Source organism: Camellia sinensis, chromosome 8 (assembly GCF_055761805.1).
Source record: "Camellia sinensis isolate YWXY chromosome 8, ASM5576180v1, whole genome shotgun sequence".
Taxonomy (NCBI): domain Eukaryota; kingdom Viridiplantae; phylum Streptophyta; class Magnoliopsida; order Ericales; family Theaceae; genus Camellia; species Camellia sinensis.
The window spans coordinates 125215521-125233153 of NC_138968.1; the positions used below are offsets into that span (position 1 = coordinate 125215521).

General features: G+C 31.5%; 1 protein-coding gene across 1 annotated transcript in view; it reads right to left on the minus strand.

Annotated features, from left to right (window-relative positions):
• Positions 1-4225: 4225 nt before the first annotated feature.
• The window catches only part of LOC145788567 (inositol phosphorylceramide glucuronosyltransferase 1-like), a 33562-nt gene continuing 20154 nt past the window's right edge, over positions 4226-17633 (minus strand). Inside the window, exon 11 of the mRNA XM_082883358.1 lies at positions 4226-4793. The gene's annotated coding sequence lies outside the window, so the exon portion shown is untranslated. The remainder of the gene's footprint in view (positions 4794-17633) is intronic.

Sequence of the window (17633 nt, forward strand, 5' to 3'; positions counted from 1 at the left end):
AAAAAAAAAATTAGAAAATTAGGATTGACATATTGAAACTCTCACAGGCCTTAGGGGTTAGAAACCCCTTTTGCTTAATATATAGTATAGATAGATAGATAGCCGTGGTGCTACGTGCACCAATTAGTGTACTAACTAATGTACCAACAGTAGTTATGATATTATTATTAACTCCACTCATTAATCACATCATAAATACCAAAAATCTCTTAAATTATTCCACATCATCAATATGATTTTTCAACAATTGTCATTAATATTTTGGAAGAAAATATAAAACGTACGAAATTAGAAAAACTAAACTAAGATTCCTAAGAAATTATTGAGATTATTGATATAATTTATTCATTTCTCTCACATTTTCAATTTGGGATTAATATGATTTTTCAATAATTGTTATTAATATTTTTAAAAGGAAATATAAAACGTGCAAAATTAGAAAAATTACGGATCATTGGAATTGCTAAAATTTTTACGTGAGTTGCATGTAATTATTTTCATTTAAAATGAGTAAAAAAAATAAAAAAAATAAATCAATAACTATATAAATCTGTAATTTATGTAAATATATATGATGTTTAATTGTAACATAATCCAGTTACACCCGCTTATATAGTAGAAACGATTACTAAATTAAAAAAATTAATAACTTAAAACTAAAGTGTAATTCTAATTATTTAATTTATTTTTCAATTAAATATATTCAAATAATGAAACTATATAAAAAAATTATTTTAAAAGTTGAATATAAAACATGTTGTGACATATGTATAATTTAAAATAAAAATCTTAAATATTATGCTATAAAAAAACTAACTTACAATAACTATATATGATAATTTTATATAATATTAAATTATAACATATAAAAAATATTAGTAACTTATGTATTGATTAGTTAATAAAATTAACATTCAAACAAAAAAATAAATATACAAAGACCGTATACAGGATAGAAGAACTTATTAATATTAAAAAATATTCTTAGCATAATACTTACCCAAAAAAAATCTTAACATAATTTTTTTAAATAAAAATAAAAGATTTAATTTGATAGATGGTTGGATTGGGATGAAAATTGCTAAATTAATTAATGTGGGATTCTTTGTTATTAGCTATATTATATTAGAATTTTATATAGATAGGGAACCTAATACTATATATATGATTTATTAGTTTATCTTTATTGGGAAATTTATTAGAAAATTAAGTATTTGTATCCCAATTCGTTCATCAGACATTCTTGTATTTTACCCTTAAAAATATATTTTGAATCCTTAGCAACTTGATGATATAAATATTCACATTAAATAAATTTAACAATATGAATGTTTATATTGATAGTGTGAATGTTTATATCATGAAGCATTTACACTGTCAATGTGTGAACATTAATGTACGTTTCACCCTATTATTATTAGGAATATTTTGATAATTATTTAACTCATAGAACTTATTAGAATATAAAAAAATAATTTAAATTAAGTGAAATATAAATAGATAAAAAAATATTTCTAAATAAATGCCCATATTTTCATTATCATGTTACCTTTATTATATTTTTGTATCATTTTTTGTGTTTTCAATAATTTTTTTTCTTTTTCAATCAGTACAATATCAGACTTCTCCTATTCTCAAGAAAAAAAAAAGAAAAAGAAAAAGAGTTAATATGATATAATACATTAATTCCAATTTATGTTGGCCTTAACTCTTAATTTCAATAATTTATTTAATGACATGAGTCGATCTACCAACATAAAACAATACTATATATATATATATATATATATCAATTAATGTACTTACTAGTATATAAACTGATGATATGACATAATTTTAAAGATTTTGGATATTTATAATTTATATAATAGGTGGAGTCAGTAATAATGGCATAACACTAGTTGGTATACTCGTGTGTACATTAATTAGTACTTTATAAAAAAATTTTAAAAAAAATACTCTATCCGTCCCTAAATATTAGTCCCTTATTCCATTTTTCATTGTCCTAAAATATTAATCCCTCTTTATAAATCAAGTACAAAAATAATATAAATTTCTTATTTTGCCCTTCTTTTAAATTAATAAACAATTTAAAAAGTACAATTATGACATTGATATTCCCAAAAAATATACTATCAAAATGGTAATTTTGAAAAATTAACTTTTTTCAAATGCAATAAGTGTACTACCAAAAAAAGTTAGATTCCCCAAAAGGGACCAATATTTTGGAACGAAGGGAGTAATTATGATTATTTTGAAGCAATTTAATACTAGCCTATCACCCGTACTATACACGAGATAATTATAGATATTTATATTCGTGTTAGAATTTTTTAATATATAAATTATTTTTTTTTAGGTTTTTTATAAAAATAATTTAACAATCTTATCACTAATCATAGTGTATGGGAGATGTTGAAAAGGGTGCTGTAGTAACTATACACGGATTGTATCTATAATTATTTGTATGAGCGGATTTTGACCAAAACTCACAAAAGGCATGTAGAAAGGCATGTAGATTGAAAAAAATTAATAAATACTGATCAAGAGATTTTGACCAAATCAATAAATGCAAGCATGTGAAAAGTTATGTGGATTGAAAAAAATTAATAAATATTGATTAGAAAATTTTGACTAAATCAATAAATGCTGAGATTTATTTTTAAAATAAAAAATTTAGAAAATTAAGATTAAGATATTGAAACTCCCACAAATTTTGGGGGTTAGAAACCCCTTTTCCTTATATATAGATAGATAGATATAGAATATAGATATAGATATAGATATAGATTTTATCTTGCAATATGCATAAAATTTGTAAGTTAACTTTTATATTTATAACTTTTTAAATTATTGGTTTAAAAAAATTAAAATATATATATATATATATATATATTTAGGCAACTTTGATAATTTGTATTAAAAAAAAGTTAAACCTGATTAAATGAGATTAAGGCCTTGTTTGTCATAATCTAAAAAAATGAAAAAGTCAAAAAGTTACTATTTTATTTAAGTCACATCATCTCTCTAACACATCACTTCAAACCCAACCTACACCCAACCTATATTTCATAAAAAGTCAAAAAATACACTTATTTAGAATATCTCAAACAACCCCTAAGTTATGACAAACCGCTTTTTGTTAAGAAAATATACAAATTTAAAAGTTATAATTAAAACAAATATACTATTTAAGTGATATTTAATAATAATTAATACGATATTTCTATTATTAATCCAATAATTTAAGTTACATTTCTTTTAATTTCAATTTCATAACTAAAAATACAATATGAATATAATACACATATGAATTTCTAGTCTTTATGAATAAGAATGTTTCAAAATAGTTTCAAACTTTCATAATTTTCTTTTAATTTTTTTTAATCTAATTTGATTTTAATTTTGAATAAAATTTTGATTTGATATGAATTACTTTATTTTTTTTATTAAATTTTTATAAATTTTAAAAGAATTTTCAATCTTATCCCAATTTTTTTTTCTTTTTACCAATTTTGATAGAAAAAACATATTTTTCAACGTTTCATCTTTTTAAATTTTTATCAAATTATAATTGGATAAAAAAAAATATTAACAGTTGAAGATTCTCTTAATTAGAATTATAGTGAAATAACATCTTAAAATAGTCAAAATTTGAGTATGTGATTGATTGAAATGTATAATTTAATTAATTCTTTTTTCATATTTGTATAAAAATTGACACTTATGACTCATCATTATAAGTTAGATTATGGAAAAAAAAAATTTTGGGATGTCCAACATTTTCTATTTGTAAATATCCTATATATTAAAAAATGAAAAAAAAATGAAAAAGAAAAAGAAAAAAAATTTAACTTTTTGATATGTGTTTATAAGTTTTTTATTTTATTTTATTTTATTTTTTATGGACATAAACAATTGATGTTTCAATTTAAAAAATTAAAAAGTAAAAAAAATAAAAATAAAAAAGATTGAATTTTTTAGAGATTGAAGAAATTATCTAACTTTTCTATATACTATTAAGATGGACTATTTTAATCACATAAAAGAATAGAAATCATATTTAGAGATTATCCCTATATATTATGTTATTATATACAATTATAACGGTAACAAATTAACTATAATATATATGAAAAGTTATATTAAGTTTTCATTTTCAATTAATTGAATTATAATTAACAAACTAACAAATAGTAGTAATGGTTTAATGGGATATAAAGAGGATTAAAAAAAAAAAAACAATGATATTTAGTCACAAAAAAAACAATGATATTCAGGCTAAGCCTGTGTTTGGCAAGGGCTAAACCAGGCTTTTTTGGCTATTTTAGCCACAAAAAATAAAATAGGCTATTTTAGCCATAACAAACAAAATATCACATCCAACCTATAATCATTACATTCTTCTCTCACAAAAAAAGTCAAAAAAGCAAAAAAGCCAAAAAGTCCTTCCCAAACCAAGCTTTTTAGCCCAGGCTAAAATAGCTAAAAAAGCCAAAAAGCCAAAAAGCCAACCCACTTCCCAAACGGAGGCTTAAAAGTTCTAAATTTACCTAATTATACAAAAATCTAATGTTATAATAAAATCTTGAAGTCTCAATAAATTTTCACATTTTTTATAAAATAAAATGACAATAAAAAATAAAAAAAAAATCTAATACCCATTTCTTTTAGTTCAATTTTATAGTTTTCATTGAAGAAAACAAAATCCGATGAAAATCCTTGGCATGGAATGGACATAGATATTTTGATGGCAACTATAATCACCAATAATTATTCTCTACCATGCAAACCTGTAAAAAAATACATAAACCTCACTAAAACCAAAACCAAAATCAAACTAACAATAGAGAAAGCGAATCACACAGGAGAAAAAAATTAAAAAATAAATAAATTTATAGAGTGGAGAATGCTATCTCCAACAACTTAAACCTCACCTAACTCAATTTGTTAGCTCCTCCGCCAATGCCCGCAAAGTTTATGAATTGGGATGACTAATGAGATTATTCTTTAAATAAGACTTGAAAATTGATTAATTTTTTTCATTAAGTGATTTAAAATTTTGATATATATATATATATCAGAAAAATAAATAATTATATTACTAAATCAAAATTCAAATTTAGATATTGCCATATTTTTTTTTAGTTTCATATCTAAATTCTTATCTTTTTTTATTTTTATATGGTTTCTATTCGAAGTTTTGTTTTTCAATTTATTTAAGATGGATTTGTGAGTTTCTTATTTTTTTTAATTATTATTATTTAGGTAAGTTATGATGTGAGTTAGATATATGATAGACATGCAAGTTTTACTGATTTAAAATATAATGGTGGGAGATATTTTCAAATTAGATTGGTTTAGATAAACTTTAAAGATTTCTAAAACTTAAAATTGGATATTGAGATGCAAAAGAAAAATTTTAACTGAATAAATGAAAATCAAATTTATTAATTTTATCTATTTGTATATTTGATTTTTTGTTTTATTTTTTATTTTTTTTTATTATAATATAATATATAAGATATGGATGGATATCTACAACTTTTATGAAAAATATTATTTTATTTTTTGGGAAAGAAAGAAGGAAGGCAAGTTTTAATTTTAATTTTGTTGAAAATCAGTGAGAGAGATTAGGATGGAGAGATTATGAAATATTTTTATTATTAAATAAATAAATCATTCAATAGTTTTTTAATCTATTTTACAAATTAAAAAATCAATAATTTAGTGATTAAAATTTTAATAGATATACATCAAAAAAATTGATAATTATATTACTAAATCATAATTTAAATTTAGATGTTATATCTTTTTGAGTTCTATACCTAAATTCTTATCTTCTTTATTTTTGTATGTAATCATAATGTATGAGAGAAATTGAAAAGGATGTTGCAGTAATTATTAGAGGAATCAAAAATGTTTGTAGGTTGGGAGAAGTCAATAAATACTGAGATTTTTTTTTTAAATCAAAAAATTAAAAAATTAGGATTAAAATATTGAAGCTCTCACAAAACTTGTAGATTAGAAGCTCCCTTTACCTTATATAATATATATATATATATATATAGATATAGATATAGATATTTATATTTGTTTTAGATATTTTTTTAATATACAAATTATTATTTTTTAGATTTTTTATAAAAATAATTTAACAATCCTATCATTAACCATAGTTTATGGAAAAAGTTGAAAAGGGTGCTACGGTAACTACGAGAGAAGTCAAAAAGGTTTGTGGGTTAGGAGAAGTTAATAAATGCTGAGATCATTTATTTTTTGTAAATCAAAGAATTAGAAAATTAGGATTGAGATATTGAAACTCTCACAAAACTTGTGGGTTAGAAATCTCCATATAGATAGATATGATTTTTCAACAATTGTCACTAATATTTTGGAAGAAAATATAAAACGAGCGAAATTAGAAAAACTAAACTAGGATTCCTAAGAAATTATTGAGATTAATGATATAATTTATTTATTTCTCTCACGTTTTCAATTTGGTGTTAATATGGTTTTTTAAATAATTGTCATTAATAATTTCTTACGAATTGTAGCTTAGTTTTTCTAATTTTGCACTTTTTTTTGGGGGGGGGGGGGGGGTTGGAATTGCCAAAATTTTTACGTGAGTTGCATGTAATTATTTTCATTTAAAATGAGTAAAATAAATCAATAACTATATAAATCTGTAATTTATGTAAATATATATGATGTTAAATTGTAACATAATCAAGTTACACTCGCTTTTATAGTAGAAACGATTACTAAATTAAAAAAATTAATAACTAAAAACTGAAGTGTAATTCTAATTATTTAATTTATTTTTTAATTAAATATATTCAAATAATGAAACTATATAAAAAAATTATTTTAAAAGTTGAATATAAAACATGTTGTGACATATGTATAATTTAAAATAAAAATCTTAAATATTATGCTATAAAAAAACTAACTTACAATAACTATATATGATAATTTTATATAGTATTAAATTATAACATATAAAAAATATTAGTAACTTATGTATTGATTAGTTAATAAAATTAACGTTCAAACAAAAAATAAATATACGAAGAATGTATACAGGATAGAAGAACTTATTAATATTAAAAAAAATTCTTAGTATAATACTTATCCAAAAAAAAATCTTAATATAATTTTTTTTAATAAAAATAAAAGATTTAATTTGATAGATGGTTGGATTGGGATGAAAATTGCTAAATTAATTAATGTGGGATTATTTGTTATTAGCTATATTATATTAGAATTTTATATAAATAGGAACCTAATACTATTGTTGGCTGTATAATTTGTAAAAGTCGATCACAATTTAACACATAGTACGAAGAGGGCAATTTAGGGAGTTAATGCAAATTGCCAACCAAAGTCAGGCACGTGTCAGTCCGTATTGGTAATAATGGATCTGCATAGTACCGGAACAATCAAGGGATACAAGGTGATGTGGCCTAACGGTTACTCACAAAGTTTAAATTCAAAATCAGGAAGGAAACCTAACTGCAAGAGTGGCGTAATGGGACTGACTGAGAGAGAGAGCATGTTCAGCAATCATGGGAGGGCATTTCGATGGTTGAAAGCCCACTTCGACGATTATCATTGGAAAGTATAAATAGCGGAGAAGGCTTCAGAATGAGGCATCTAGACTCAGATAAAAAAATCAGTTTATTTACTTCATTTTTCCTTCCAGTTTTTACAGTTCTTTATATTTCAGCACTTCAATTCTTGTACTGCACTTCATTTCCTAGGAGTAGTTTTCAAATAATTTGTTGCTGTAAACCTCTATGAGGCTGGGTTAGATTATTGTAAGTTTTCATTCACTTAATGAAATTCAGATTCTGAAATTGTTCTTCACTTGTTATTTACTAAATTCTCTTAAACAAACCACCAGTAAAAGTCCTCTTCATTGAGGTTGAGAGAACTAAAACACAATCGTCTAATAATTAATTGGTAATTAATATTCTGTAAGGACTAATTGATCCTTTCTGACACGCTTAAAATTTCATTATTAACCTTTAAAAACCAAAAAAGTAACATATTTTTGGCACACCTAGTGAGATTAATTGAAATGGCTAGACGTAGGAGGCAAGAAGAAAATGAACGCTTGGAAGAAGGTGTGGAAGGAGAGGTAGAAGGACCTGATCCAGAGAATAATGTGATAACATATCTTATGGAAACACCTATCTCATTAGAACTTATGGTCGAACAGACCAGCAATTCAAAACATGCATCACATGTTCAAAATATTGGATGAGGTCATGGAATTGGACCATCCACTGTTCCATTTACCCAGCCAATGAATCCATAGGGAGGCTTGGTAGATGCCATGAGATAACATTTAATGTACACAATGGAAAGATGGACAACATCCTTTATAGATCGAATGAATTCCCATCAACCAACTAGCACAAGGCATATGGAGGAAAATTCAAATATTCCTGAGCAAAGATTGGCTAGAGATAAATAGCCCATGCAAAGTAATGGACATACTAATGGTTAAACTAGTAATCAAAATTATGAAAGATCATCACATATACCTCAGTCATAGTATGAGCCTCTTTCGATGCCTGTGGCAAATCAAAATGTCTCAATAGAAAATAGCATAAAAATATTTCCAAATCTCATGTTCAAAGCCATACCTGGCACAAGGAGGTTCACTAATCCTCTGTTCAAATTCACACCCGGGGGTTAGAAGGGTTTCCTGCTGCTGGGAGAGAAACATCTGTTCCCCCGATTACAACACCTTTCGCAGGTCATTTCGCAGGACAGGCTCATAAATGTCAGCCATACCCTCAACAGCAGCCAGTACCACAGGGACAGCCAGTCCCAAATATATCTCCCTATGGACCAAGAGGACATCAAGCACATGAGATTCCACCAAACCCTGTGTTTGTTCCTCCAGTAGTAGTCCAACAAGCGTAGAATATGGTTCCTAAGGACCAAATTATTGATATTGTCAGAGAAATGTGTGGACTTATGGCTCGAGGGGTTCAAACTCCTGTATATAGAAAGCTATACCTAGAATGGGTGGATAGGGTGCACGAATACCCAAGGGGGTTTAAGATACTAGACTTTGCTCTCTTTTATGGAAATGAAAACCAGTTAATAGTAGAACACATTACCAGGTTTGCAGGCCAATGTGGTGAATTTACTAACAATGATTATATGAAATTAAGACTTTTTCTAAATTCTTTAATTGGGGCAGCTTTTGTGTGGTATATCAACTTTACACCTCTATCCAAACTTGGTAGCAAATGGAAGAGGCATTTCATGCTCAATTCTTCCAAACAGAGCTAGAAGTTTCCATGACAAATTTGGCAAGGTTGAGCCAAAGGCCTGATTAGAAGGCTGCTCAATTTATTGTTAGATCAAAAGAGCACGAAACAAGTGTAGAGTCATTCTACCAGAGCCTGAATTTGTGAGATTGGCTTAAAATGGTTTAGAGTTTAGGCTTTAAAAGAAATTTGATTCAACTGAGTTTCGAGACTTAGTGGAATTAACCTATAAAGTGTCTAGATATGAATCTTTACTTGAGGAAGAACATGATTGAAGTAATGCATCATATAAGACTTATTATAGGGACCCTAATTATGAAATTGATGCAGCAGAGATTGTAGGGAAAGAGCTTATGACCTGTGAGACATTAATTTATAAGGATACTACAATAGACCAGCAATTCAAAAAGAAATACCTTTGTAGGAAGTATTCTTTTGATTTAACAAAAGTAGATGATATTTTTGATCATTTGCTTGTAGCAAATTTCCTAAAATTACCAAAGGGAGTTAAGATCCCTACTCCAGAGAAACTTAAAGGGAAGATATACTGTAAATGGCACAATTCTTAGTTTCATTCAACTAAAAACTATATTGTTTTTTGGGACAGGATCCAAGAACAGATTCGAAAGGGAAGTTTAAAGTTCCCAGCCAAAGTAGAGAAAGCTATGGAGATTGACAGTAACCCATTCCCAGAGATTGGGGAAATTACAGCCAATGTTGGTGTGCCAGATTTCCAAAACCTATCCTTGAAGGAATTGAAGGAGGTTAATGTGTAGATGCATGTTGCCAGCTAGACTGCTTTCAAGACAGATACCAGAAGTTCACCAGCAAATGGACAGAGCTTTGCGGACCAAAAGAAGGACTCTAGTGAGAAGGCACTGGATAATGACTCTCTAGAGGCAGCTGTCATGCAAAGGATATGTCCCAGATGCATGTTAAGTTACAAATGGTTTAAAGGTCTCCCAATTGATGGAAAACGATATTATAAAGATGTGCAGAGACGCCCTAAACCAACCAGTACTTACAACAAGAGGCCATACCCAACTGGTCCCACTAGAGTGCATTCCAAGGGTAAGAGACCTCTACATGAGTTCAGACCACCCAATTATTGCAAGATAAAAGGCAATTATCTTGAGAGGAGGCCTGAAGTGGGCTTAAGTTATGGAATCAGAGCCAAAGATTGGCCTTTAAGATCAACCTTGAACAAGATAGAAAGTAACCACCCCAATAGAACGCCTAAATTAGGCTCAAAACAGGGGGATCAGGGCCAAACAGTGACCTCTACAAACAGCTTCAAAGCTGGCTTCGAAGGTTGGGAAAGCGAGCTCAACAACTGAACCAATGAGTTCATGGGCACCAGGGGTGCCAGACTGGTTTGTCATGCAGAACAAGCCTAAGGAAATACCTGTACATAGAAGTGTCTTTGGAGATCAGGGCAGAATGATTAAACCTCCCTTGGTGGCTCCAAATAATTGGGTATTACTTAAGCACCCAAAAACAAAGGAACCAGATATGGTTCCTGTAATCTCCAGGTCTTAGAGGAGAAAGATCCAGTGGAGGTATATTCAGTATCAGAAGGATCTGAAGGAAAGTGGAGAGAGTTCTTCATTGGCCTAGTCAAAAGGCTAGATAGAGGAAAGTCCAAAATTGGCTCCTCAGAACAACAAAAGTGTTAGCAGAGAGCAGTTGGCTAAAGTTCACATTAAATTGAAAGCCAAGGAAAGATCCACCTTAGCAGGTCTTGAAAAGGCTTTGATGGAAAACGACAGTGAGACAGAGGGAGAAGTTGAACTAGGCCAAAAGAAAGAGATGGCTACAGATGAGATATTTGAAGCCTTCATGGCTGAACAGACCTTTTTGGTCGAAAAGCCAACAGGAGTAGACCATAAACGAGTTGATTCGAAGGAAGTTACAGTACTGAGGTACCAGAGTGCAGCATGGAAGATGCTTCTGAAATAACTAAACAAGTTAATTTGGAAAAGAAACAAGTGCAGCCAACAGTTCAGTTTGGCTCATTTCCTCCAGTGTCAACAAACATGGTATACATATTACCATAGGAGTTCCAAGCTGAAGATAGAGATCAAGAAGGTCAGAAAGATGACCCTATTCCACTTTCTAGTGAAGATTCGCAGGTTAGTATGGTTCAAGACGAGTCTTAGGTAGCCACACCAATGGAAACAAAAGATGAAAGTGCGGAAGTGAGTAATAATCTCTTATATCTCTTCGAGTATCCTTCGAGATGTTAAGCCCTTGTATATCAAGGTTTTTTTTCAATGGGATACAATTGAACACGATGTTAGTAGATAATGGGGCAGCAGTGAACCTGCTTCCGAAGTCTTCTTTGAAGAAATTGAAAAAAAGAAACCCCAAATTAATCCCAACCAGCACAACTATTGCAGGCTTCGCTGGGGATAAACAGATGGCTCAGGGTATTCTGCCCATCAACTTAAGTGTGGGAACTAGAGATTGCATAACGACATTATTTATTATAGATAGTAATGCCAAGTAAAATGCTTTGCTTGGTAGGGATTAGATCCACACCAACAAATGAGTGACTTCCTCTCTACATCAGAAAATAATGATGGCCCTATGCAATGGAGAGACAGAGGAGATCAATGTAGACTCTCAACCCTTTGTCGCTTGTGCTGAATTTGCGGAGGCCAAGTTGTATACTGAAAGAGTGACACCACTCAGTATATTGAGAAAACCTGATGGATCAGCCGAAGTGACGGTTGATAAGGAAGTAGCACACTTGAAGCACTTACTGTAGGAGAGAGCTGATGAAAAATTTGTCACCAAGGATGACAATAATGTCTGGTTATAGGCAAAAAGAAAAGACCCAAGAAGTCAGACCCTTGGTTTTAGTCAAGTTTTCGATATTAGACTTAAAATCAATAGTCCAAAAAGTTCAGGAACAAGAGAGGGAAGCCATGGTAGTTGGCTGTAAGCAAGAGCAACAAGAAGTCAGGCCTTTGCCCTTTGATAGGTACTGTGCATTGGGCATCGAGAAAAAAGTCCAGGAAATACAAGAAGAAGAAACCTTATGGATAGATTTTGTCTATGAGGAAGAAGGCAAAAATATCGAACCAGAGAATGTGGGAGCAGAACAAAGCAAAAAAGTTGTTGCGAAGGTAGAAACAGTCGAAAGAGAAGCATTAGTAAGTGCTCAAATACAAGACCCCTTGGAAAAGTCAATTTAGGGGAGGGTGCTACACAACAACCCACTTACATCAATGCTTAGTTAAATTCTCTTGATAGGAACCAGTTGTTGGTAATCCTAAAACAATATAATGATTGCTTTGCTTGGTCTTATAATGAGTTGCTTGGATTGGACAGATCATTAGTAGAACATAGGCTCCCTATGAAGCCTAATTTCAAGCTATACAAGTAGAAGCCAAGAAAGATGAGTCCTGAAGTGGTTCAGAAGGTCAAGGAGGAAATTCTTAGGCTCTTTAAGGCAAACTTTATTAGAACAGCTAGATATGTTGAATGGCTGTCCAATATTGCGCCTGTGGTTAAAAAGAATGATAAAATGAGGGTATACATCGATTTTAGAAACCTGAATTTAGTAACTCCAAAAGATGAGTACCCCATGACCATAGTAGACTTATTGGTGGATAGTTCAGCAGGGCACAAGATTTTGTCTATGATGGATGGACATTCTGGTTATAACCAAATCTGCATTGTAGAGGAGGATGTCCATAAGACAGCATTCAAATGTCTTGGGAACATTGGCACCTTCGAATGTGTGAAAATATCATTTGGTTTGAAGAATGCTGGAGCTACATATCAAAGAGCAATGAACACTATCTTTCACAATCTCATTGAAGGATATTTAGAGTGTTACATTAATGACATGGTAGTAAAATCCCAGTCTATGGAGGAGCACTTGGCCCACTTGGTAGCAGCCTTCGAAAGAATGAGGTAGTTCAAATTAAAGCTTAACCCTCTCAAATGTGCTTTTGGTGTATCAGCTGGAAACTTCTTGAGATATGTAGTGTACAATAAGTGAATACAGATTGATCAGAATAAAGCCAAAGCCAAAGCCAAAGCCAAAGCCATTATTGAGGCCAACCCTCTATCAAGTAAGAAATAAGTACAAAAGTTCCTTGGTCAGATTAATTTTATTCGAAGATTTATTTCTAACACTGCAAGGAAAACTAAAGTATTTTCTTCTTTGTTAAAGTTGAAAGATGAAAAGGAGTTTGTGTGGACAACAGAGCATCAAATTGCTTTTGAAAGACTTAAAGCCTACTTGGCCAAGCCTCCAATGCTGATGCCACCAAAGAGCGACAAGCCTTTGAAGTTATACATTGCTGTAACAGAAGATTCATTAGGAGTCTTCTTAGCCCAGGACAATGAGGAAGGCAAGGAGCAAGCGGTTTATTACCTTAGTAAGTTTTTAAATTCTTGTGAATGTAAATACTCAGCTGTAGAAAAATGATTCCTTGCTTTGTACTTTGCAGCAATGAAATTAAGCTATTATCTTTTGCCTACTGTTGTCTTAGTAATTATAACCACAGACTTCGTTAAATATATGTTATCTAGACCAATGTTAAGAGAAAGAATTGGCAAATGGATATTAGCTTTGTCAGAGTTTGATCTAGAATGTGTTCCCCAAAAGGCAGTAAAAGGACAAATTTTGACTAATTTCTTGGCAGATCATCCATGTTAAACGGAAAGCCAAGAGATAATGGATCTTGGTATGATCAATGTTGAGCCATGGCAGATGTGGTTCAACGGATCAAAAGCCAATGGTCTGATTGGAATTGGTGTTGTAATTAAGTCATCACAAGGGACAGAAACTACGCATGGTTTTAGAACGGATGAAACTACTTGTTGCAATAATCAAGCTGAATATGAAGATTTAATAATGGGATTGGAAATGCTTATTGGATTACAAGCTCATGCAGTTGATATATTTGGAGATTTTTAATTAGTAGTCAATCAAGTAAAAAGAATTTTCAAATGTCAAAATACAAGCATATTACAATATCATGTTGTTGCATTACACTTGTTTTCTCAGTTTCAGAGAGCAAATGTGACTTATATCCCAAGGTTCATGAATAACAAAGCCAATAATGTAGCTTAGAAGGCTTCGAATTTCAGAAGAAGGGATGACACTCAATTGAACATAAGTTAAGCAACATATCAAAAATTAATACCACCTTTAGCTAAAAGGAATGTGGTGTTAGAAGTCAATCATAAATGACTTACAAGATCAAGATTGGAGGCATTCAATAATGCAGTACCTAACCGGCCCATCTTCGAAAGCCAGCAGAAAGATCAAATTGCAATCTATGTAATACATAGTGTATGGTAATGTTCTTTACAAAAGGGGAGCAGATGGGTTGTTATTAGAATGTCTAGGGCCGAAGGAGGCATTGACAACCATGGTTGAAGTTCATGAAGACATTTGTGGTGCTCATTTGCCTAGTGTGAAGATGAAATGGTTGCTTCGAAAGTATTCTTATTATTGGCCAACAATCTTTAAAGATTGTATAAAGTAGGCTAGAAGTTGCTAGGCATGCCAAAAGCATGGCATAATAAGACGTGTACCGATAATTGATTTACATGTAGTTGTGAAACTTTGGCCATTTAGAGGTTGGACTATGGATATGATAAGGAAAATACATCCACCCTTTTCGAAGCACCATTGTTTCATCCTAGTGGCCACGGATTACTTCATTAAGTGGGTTGAAGCTAAACCATATAAAGCTGTGAATCAAACTGAGGTTATTGGATTTATTAAAAATCTGATCCACATATTTAGCATCCCACATACCATAACCATAGCTAATGGGACTGTATTTGATGGAAAGTTGATAAAGTCTTTCACAACAGAATTTGGAATTAGTTTTATTAATTCCACCCCTTACTATGCACAAGCAAATGGTTAAGCAGAATCATCCAACAAGTCTTTGAAAAAAGGAATACAAAGAGTTGTGGAAAACAATCCTAGGGATTGGCATAATTTGTTGTTGGATGTATTATTGGCTTATAGGACTTCTCCAAAATCAAGTACAAGAGTAACTCCTTATGCCTTAGTATATGGACATGATGTAGTATTGCCTGTAGAAATTAATATTAAGTCTTTGAGGGTGAAATGCCAGGACCAGTTAACTTCTGAGCAATACCATCAAAGCATGTTTTTTGAATTAAAGGGTATAGATGAAGCTCGAATTCTTGCATTAAATAATATTATGTTCCAAAAGAAAAAGGCAGCCAAGAGCTACAATAAGAGAGTTAAGCATATTAGTTTTGATGAAGGTGATTTGATGTTGAAAACAATACTCCCAATAGGAATTAAAAGCCATAAATTTGGTCAGTGGTCATCTAATTGGAAAGAACCCTATCAAGTCCATAGAATTTTGCCTGGGGGAGCATACCATCTGAGAAATCTAAATGGTTATGTACACCCCAAGAAAATCAATAACAAGTATTTGAAGCCTTATTATCCAACTGTGGGAAACACAAGGAGTGTGAGAAATGCTAAGTTAAAATAAACACAAGAAGTATCAAAACACTTAAACAATAAATAAGGATTTCATTTTATATAGAGTTGAGTACATGCAGCCATAAATTGGCCCAAAAATCAGTACAATGTTTTATTGATTCTCTACTCCTAAGGGATGGGAACAATTGAATGGCTGTAGCCATATCCTGCCTTCGATCAGCTAGCCCTTGATTGGTGATTTGCAGCTTTATAGCAGTTCGATCCAAGGCTAGATTAACTACTGATAACTCTTCTTCTAATTGAGCCTTCTTCTCCAAGAGCTGGGTTCGAAATTAAGAAGTAGATGAATGTTGTCCCTTCAATTCATATACTTCAGCATCTATATGGGAAACAAATTCCTAGTCTTTCAATAGCTTCTCCTCTACAGTTTTGGCAATATGGCAGATGTTGACATAAAAATCTATGGTAGTTGTTGCCTGGGACAAGTGACTTGAAATAGTCATGTCGGATTGCTCAAGGACCTTATAGCACTAGAGGAAACCATTCTTGATGATAGGTCTTTATAAGGCTTCGAATGAGATCCTTGAGAATAATGTCAGCAATTCCAAACAGGTGCCCAAGTCCAATGGGTGTGAGGAAGCCCTACTGATGGTTAAAGAGCTCTAAAAAATTTCCAAGAGAGAGTTGGCCAGAACCCAAGGCTCAGCTTCATTACTGGCTGCTAGAATGGCAGAAGGTATGTCAAAAAGACTAGCTAGCTTAACTTCAAAAATGTCCATCTCTTCCACTGACATTGAAGGTACAAAAAGGTCTCTATTAGAAGGAAGGGATGGCTGCATAGGAATAGGAGAGGAGGTCGAAGTGTCCTTAGCAGTGTCCATAGTTCTAGCCACCAACAAGTCAAGAGAAGAAAGACTGGAGCTGGATGATGGTTGTGGACAAGGAATTGGTGAGCTACTAGTGTCTTCTCTGGGAGTATCAGCTATCATTGAAGAAGAAGTGATAACTAGGACCTCCCCAGGTGGGGAAGAAGCAGCAAGGACTATAGGGAAAACGAATTGGGCTAAAGAGAAGGTTAGATGAGGAAGATATGAAATTAAGCCTAGGGATAAAGAAATAGGGATGTTTGGCCTCAAAGAAGAAATGGAAAGTGGAGAGCTAGGAAGAGGGAATATTGTTTGGATAGGCTCTACACTCGTAGGCACTTTTATGGGGCTCTTCTTTCTTCTTGGCCTTTCATCTGTTAAAGGGAAATGAGATTGTAGACACCCCATTTTTGACCATCCTCAAGACTTGGACGTTATCGTTTGAACACTCGATGATTTTGCATGCTCGTGTTCGTTTTGAGTACCTGAAGGTCTCGGCCGAACGCTTTGCCTTTAAACCTGTAAACCTGTCTGTTTTGTGCTTGGTTGTGGACCAAGAGCTTGTTGCTTCAAGTCTGGAGGAGAGGATGGCCTGTTGGCCATCCTTACAGTCCATTGGCCATGGCTTGTGCCTGCCGGCCACATTGATGGCCGGTCGGCCACTAGTGATGGCCGACGGCCATTCCTTTTTCAAATAGTTGTTTGCCAGCTGTTGCTCACTGAAGTGCATTTCTATACACGCGTATGGAGGAATGAATACAAGTTTTAATCTTGATTTTCTATATATAGGGGGTGTCCTACCCCATTTTGGAGGGTTAGACATTTTGGATCAAAATTTTCTCTCTCTAGAATTCTCTCTCTCTCTCTTATTGTTTTGTGCTTTGTAGTTAGTTTTCTCTACACCTTTGTACACTAACTCTTAACCACACTTGATCACCTTGGACCTAAGGTCCTTTAGAGCCTAGTTTGAGTTTTGAAAGGAGGTTTGAGCCTAAAATTGTGGCTGTTTTGTGCTTGCTT